Raw genomic sequence first — 7,439 nt, 5'->3', positions numbered from 1 at the left:
AGATAGAACCTTTACATGTTAATCGAGCTTAGGGAGCCCAGATCTATAAGTTTTATGCGCTGGATTCAAGCGGAATCGAGTTTAGAGTAGCTGCATGCATGCGACTCGGCGAGTCGGAAGAACGACTCGGCGAGTCGAGTCGCGAGTCCCCGATTTTTCCCTTTTGAGTGATGCCGAGTGGGGACCAGTGAGTAGTAGAGTGGACTCAGTGAGTTGAAGGTCAGACTCAGTAATGGAGGGACTCGACGAGTTGTTCATACAACTTGGCGAGTCCAAGGCAATCTTCTTAGCTCAAGAACAACTCGTCGAGTTGTTTATACGACTCGACGAGTCGGATGCAGATAGCCTGAGTTCTAGAATCGAAAGGGAACTCGTCGAGTTGATGCCATACTCGACGAGTACCCGTGAGTAGGGTTGAGAAGTAAGAATAGAGACTCAGCGAGTTGGCGGCCCAACTCGGCGAGTCAGGTCAACTGTAGGTTGACTTTGACCGGGAGAGTTGACTTTGACCAGGGGTAAAAGAGTCATTTTACCCCAATTCAGTTATTAGTATTTGATTGAGTGTGTTTATGGAATTGTAGCCGGGGAGATACCGGAGCAGCAGCAGGTAGCTTCCAGAGCCATACACTCAGCAGCCAGTTCACGAGGTGAGTTTCCTTCCAGTAAGAACGGGTCTACGGCCACAATGCCGGCCCGTTTAGTTGGCAGTAGTTCCGGAATTCAGTCTGATGCAGTAGTTAGAGTGCTTGATGTCTTTGTGACTCAAGCATGTTTTGTGTTATGTGTTCCAGACATCAGTCCGATGCAGTATATATGTTACGTTAGCAGATACGTGTTTATGTTATGCTATGTTCAGGCAGTTCCGGATTTCGGTCCGATGCCGCTAGTTCCGGACTCCGGTCCGATGCAGGGGACAAGGTCCCAGTCAGTTCCGGACTCCGGTCCGATGCAGGGGACAAGGTCCCAGTCAGTTCCGGACTTCGGTCCGATGCAGTCAGTTCCGGACTTTGGTCCGATGCAGTCAGTTCCGGACTTTGGTCCGATGCAGTTAGTTCTGGATTTCGGTCCGATGCAGTCAGTTCCGGACTTCGGTCTGATGCAGCTAGTTTCAGACTTCAGTCCGATGCAGTGGGCAAGGCCTAGTATGTGCTTTATTTGTTATTGTGTGGTATGTGGTAGTTTGGGGGAGCTCACTAAGCTTCGTGCTTACGGTTTTCAATTTTGGTTTCAGGTACTCAGTTTTTAAAAGTGGAGCTCGGGAAGATTGCAGTGCACACACCAGAGTCAGTTAGCCTGGGAATGTTTTACTCTGATAATGAGATTATGTTTTTGAATTAATACTCGAAAAATTATGTTATGACTTATGATACAGTTTTATAAATATGGTTTTAGTAATGTTTTAAAAGAAATTTTTAGTCGTGATTTTTGGGTCGTTTCACTCTTGTGATCCGTGTAGATGGTACAACGGACCCCATAGAGGTAGTGTCTCCAAATCATGAGGGCGGAAACCATTGCCCCCAACTCTAAATCATGCGTCGGATAGTTAGCCTCGGGAGGCTTCAACTGTCTAGAGGCGTAAGCTATCTCATGGCCTCGCTGCATCAACACTGCTCCCATACCTTTGATCGAAGCATCACAGTAAACTACAAAATCCTCTACTCCCTCTAGAAGGGTAAGAATCGGTGCCTCGCACAATCTCTTCCTGAGAGTCTCGAATGCCGCCTGCTGCTCAGAACCCTAGCGAAACGCCACTGACTTCTTAGTCAGTTGGGTGAGCGGTACAACTATCTTGGAGAAATCCTGGATGAATCTCTTGTAGTACCCTGCCAAACCTAGGAAGCTCCGAATCTCAGATGGAGACCTCGGGACCTCCCACTGCATCACGACCTCTATCTTTGCCGGATCTACCAGTATACCCTTTTGGTTGACGAGATGCCCAAGGAACTGCACCTCGCGCAAACAGAACTCGCACTTGGAGAACTTCATGAAAAGTCTCTCCCTCCTCAAGGTCTCTAGCACCTCCCTCAGGTGCTCCTCATGCTGCTCCTGAGTCTTGGAATAAACCAAGATGTCGTCTATGAATACTATCATAGACCTATCCAACATCGGCCTGCATACTCGGTTCATGAGGTCCATGAACGCGACTGGAGCGTTGGTGAGCCCAAACGACATCACCACGAACTCATAATGACCATAGTGGGTGTTGAAAGCAGTCTTCTACATATCCTCATCACTAACCCGCATCTGATGATACCCGGAGCGCAAATCAATCTTGGAGAACCAAGATGCTCCCTGAAGTTGATCAAACAAGTCATCTATCTTTAGTAGTGGGTAACGGTTCTTCACCATTACCTTACTCAACCCCCGGTAATCTATACACATACGGTGCGACCTGTCCTTCTTCTTTAAGAACAAAATCGGTGTTCCCCAGGGTGAACTGCTCGGCTTGATAAAACCCTTGTCCAGCAGCTCTTGTAGCTGCATAGACAACTCTTGCATCTCTGTGGGAGCTAACCGATATGGTGCCTTGGCTATCGGAGCCGCACCAGGAATCAAGTCAATCCTGAACTCAACCTGCCTGTCCGGAGGGATTCCCGGAAAATCCTCTGGAAATACATCCGGGTAGTCCCGTACTACCGGGACATCGTCAACTGTCATCTTGCCCTTCTACCGGGCATCCAATACATAGGCAACGTAACCGGTGCAACCCTGCTGGAAGTAGCGCCTCGCTCTCGCTGCTGAACAAAGAACTGGTCCGCGATGTGGCCTCTCGCCCTGAATCACTAACTCTCCCCCACTGGGAGTGCGAACCCTCACTAACTGTAGCTCACAATCAATCATCGCCCCATTGGGGCTCAGCCAATCCATGCCTACTATGACCTTATTCCCTCGTAGGGGAATATGAACCAATTCCACCAAAAACTGCTCATTGAATAACTGAAGAGAACATCCTCTGTGTACTCTCGCAACCCTAACAGTCCTGTCATCTGTGATCTTGACCTCAAGTGGACAATCCAGCTCCCCTGGAGCTCTGCTAAACCTCTTGCTAAGCGCAAGAGAAACGAATGATCGGGTAGCCCCCGAATCAAACAATATTGTGGCTGAAATGCCGTTCACTAGGAACGAACCTATACAAATCATATAATCATAAGAAACAATCAACAATAAATGTAGAGATAAGGGAAAGAGACGTACCCGTCACCACATCAGGAATCGCTCGTGCCTCCTCTGCTGTCAGCTGAAAATCCCTACTCTTCGCCACTGGCGTCTCAACTCGGCCCTGGCGGCCGTCTATAATCCTCAAGGTAGCAGGGGCGGGTGCTGACACCTTCCTTGCTGCAGCTAAACTCAGACACTGGGACTTTTTATGTCCCCTCTGATTGCAATGAAAGAAAATCAGATCAGATGCTGCGGTGGCGGTAGTAGTCGCTGTACAATCTTTGCTCATATGCCCAGTCCGACCGCACTTGTAGCAGCCGACACTTCCTGCCTTGCACGCCCCATCGTGCAATCTCCCACACTTGCCACACCGACCGTGGCTCTGCTGACTCCTGGACCTGTGATCTGAAACCTTGGGCTTTTTGCCTGAACTCCCTGTACCCGAAGCCGCCTCCGACTTCCTTTTCTTCTTCACCTCAAGGTCAATCTCTCTTTCCCGAGCCCTAGCAATCATGTCATCCAACGTTTTACAGCTGGACCGGCTCACAAGCTGGCGGATATCACTCCGCAATATCTCGTGATAACGAGCCTTTTTCATTTCCTCATCAGCTGCGTACTGAGGAACGAGAAGTGCCCTCTCCCTGAACTTGGTGGTAATCTCCGCCACTGTCTCTGTAGTCTGGGTGAGGTCCTGAAACTCCCTGGCTAACTGCTGCACCTCAATAACCGATGCGAACTCAGCTATGAACCTAGCAGTAAGGTCATCCCAGGTCATAGCATCCATAGCTGCGTCATCTCCAATGACATGTCCAACCTCCTCCCACTAATATCGTGCCCTGTCCTTCAGTAGACAGGATGCCAATCTGACATTGTCCCCCTCGGGACACCTGCTAGTGTGGAATGCGTTGGCCACATCCGCTAACCATCTAGTACTTGCTATGGGGTCCCGCGCCCCGTGATAATCTAGAGCTCCACATGCCCGAAACTCCCTGAAAGTAAGTGTGCGCGACCCCATCATGGCCGCCACCTCAACATGAAATGTGCCCAGCTTCTCCTCCATCAACTCTAGTATACCCTACTTGATCGAAACAAAGATCACGGGAGTCTGATCAAGAATAATACGGGTCACCTCTGAGGTGAGGAACTCCCTAGTCTGCTCATCCACGTGCTCGGCCCCCGAGCCTGATCCTGATCCCTCGCTGGCTCCTGAACTGCCGACTGCTGGCCTAGGTCGCAAAACCACCACTCTAAAACACATCATAGCAAACATCAGAAACACTGATATATCTCGAGGGATCACTACTATTACATGGTTTCCAGTCGCATCTTTGCCTTCCTCGACTCAGGTACGGATCATCTGCTTCCATTAGTATGGGCCCATACTACCTTCCACATCTATCCGTACCTTCCTCGAGGACCGCCTCGATTCCACCACGCCACTACTACTACTACTGATCTCTGCTACTCTCATCCTAGGCTTGCCCTAAGGAAATCTCCGACTCAACCAAAACCATTCCTCAGCCGCTGAAGGCCTCCTTGTAATGCCAACTAGTCATCACCTGAATACCATCACATGTGACAAGGCTCAGATAATCCTTCGAGTAAAAGACTCGCCTCTACAACAGTTGGACTCAAACAGGAGCTGCACAGTAGGGCCAAATCCACCACTCTGAGATTATTCAACCCTGATCACATGTGATGTGACGTATTCACCTAATGGCTAACTTCCATTACTCAGAGTCCCACAAAGTACAAAGCAAGCAGCATTCGGACATAGGAAACTACTCAAGCAATTCTATCCTCATAATGAGAAATTGTACTAACATACAATGCTAAGCTCATACTATCACGCATAACCTAAACAGGCTATCCTACTACTGTCTACTCAATACTAGCATGCAATTCTCATAAAGCTGGAACACATATAGTAGGCACTTAAGGAATCTTCCTAGATCCTTAGTCCTATTCTAGCATGCTGTTCTACTGAAACGGAAACAGAAAATCATAACATAAACTTGTATGGGTAATTTGGGAGTACTTACTTGAGCTCGGCTGATCGCATGCACCACACCCTTTTCTCATTTTCAAACCTCTTTTTCTTTCTAAGTTCTTTTTCAAAAATCCTTTTCGAAAATGTTTTTCTTTTGAAAATCTTTTACTGTGTCCTTAGTTTGAGTTCAGACACACCCGAAAGTGTATTCGAATCCCTCAAACCAAGGCTCTGATCCCAACTTGTCACGTCCCAAAATACGACCCAAAAATTTTGTTTAACCAATACTAAAACCATTATATCAATGTCCTAAAATAAAGACCCATACGTCAATATCTCAAAACCATAATAAAGTATTATGAGAAAAACTGTATCAAGACTGTATCAAATCATATCTAAGAAATACTGAATCAACTCCCAGGACAAAAATTGAAGTTGTGGTGTGTGCGATGCCATGATCCCGAGCTCTTCCCTTTACTTGCAGAAGTATCTGAAACCAAAACTAAAACTATAAGCACGAAGCTTAGTGAGATCCCCCAAACTACCACATACCATACAATAACATATAAAGCACATACTGGGCCTTGCCCACTGCATCAGATCGAAGTCCGGAAACTACATCGGACCGAAGTCCAGAAACTGACTAGGGCCTTGCCCTCTGCATCGGACCGAAGTCCGGAAACTGCATCAGAATGAAGTCCGGAACTGACTAGGACCTTGTCCCCTGCATCGGACCGAAGTCCGGAACTGAATGCATCGGACCGAAATCCGGAACTGACTGAACATAGCATAGCATAACATATCAAATAGCATAAACACATATACTGCATACTACATCAGACAGAAGTCCGGAACACATAACACATAGAAATGCTTGAATCACAAAGACATCAAGCACCCTGAACTACTGCATCGGACCGAAGTCCGAAACTAACTACAAACTAACAGACCAGCATTGTGGCCATAGCCCCGTTCCTACTGGAAGGAAACTCACCTCGAAAGCTGGCTGCTGAAATCAACTTGGGAACTATCTGCTGCTGCTCCGGTCTCGCCCGGCTACAATTCCCATAAACACACTCAATTAAATACTGATAATTCTACTTAGGGTAAAATGACTATCTTACCCCTGGTCAAAGTCAACCTCTTGATCAAATTCAACATACAGTTGACCCGACTCGTCAAGTTGGGCTGCCAACTCGTCGAGTCCCTATTCTAATTTCTCATTTCGGCCCACTACTACTCGTTGAGTTTGGCATTGACTCGACGAGTTCCTCCTCAATACTCATAACAGTCTATCTTCATCTGACACGCCGAGTTGTATGAGGAACTCGTCGAGTTCTCCTTCATCATATGAACACTCTGGCTGTCACTCGCCGAGTTGTATGAACAACTCGCCGAGTCTGTGCTTGAGTATGAAGATTGCCTCGGACTCGCCGAGTCACTCCATGAATGAGTCTGATCTCTAACTCACTGAGTCCACCTATAACTCAATGACTCCACTCGACATAACTCTAAAGGGGAAAAATCAGGGACTCGCGACTCGACTCGCCGAGTTTGCAGAACAACTCGTCGAGTCGGTTGCATGTAAACACTATACAACTAATTCTGCTCAAATCCATTGCATGCAACTTATAGATCTAGGATCCTAAGGCTTGATTAACACGTAAAGTTTCCAACTTTACGTGTATATAGCCATCCATGAAGATTTTAAGGCTCAAAATGCACTAAAAGAGTAGATCTAGGGTTTTCATGCAAAAATGGTTCCGTAAAGGCAATAGATCTGAGCTTCAAAAGCTCAAACCTTGGTAGATCTTAAGGGTATTCGTCTCTACATGTTCTCTATACCATTAATAAGCCAAAGATGGCAAAAACAAGCTACTTATGAGATTTACTTGGAGAAGGATAAGGTTTGAGGTTAATACCTCAATGAAGACTGAGATACCACAAGGAACTCAGATCTACTTGCTTCCTCCTTGATTCCTCCTCCACTCTTCTCTTCTTCTTACCTACAATGAACCAACAACTTCACAAAGTGAGAAATTACACCAAAAGTGGTAAGGGATGGCTAGGGTTTAGTGTGGAGCTTTCCTGTGGGTGAGGGAGGCTGATGAGTGCACAAAAGGTCGTTTAAATAGGGTGCAAACCCTTAGAGTTAGGGTTTCATCCAGACTGGCGGACTCGCTTAGTCCAAGCATATGGACTCGCTGAGTAGCCGGCTCCAAACACGTGCTTATCCCATCTCTACTCGACGAGTCGGGCTACTGACTCGTCAAGTTCCTCTTGACAACTT

This window comes from Lactuca serriola, chromosome 1, assembly GCF_051521515.1.
Source record: "Lactuca serriola cultivar US96UC23 chromosome 1, Lser_US96UC23_V15, whole genome shotgun sequence".
NCBI lineage: Eukaryota > Viridiplantae > Streptophyta > Magnoliopsida > Asterales > Asteraceae > Lactuca > Lactuca serriola.
This window is presented reverse-complemented; position numbering follows the sequence as displayed.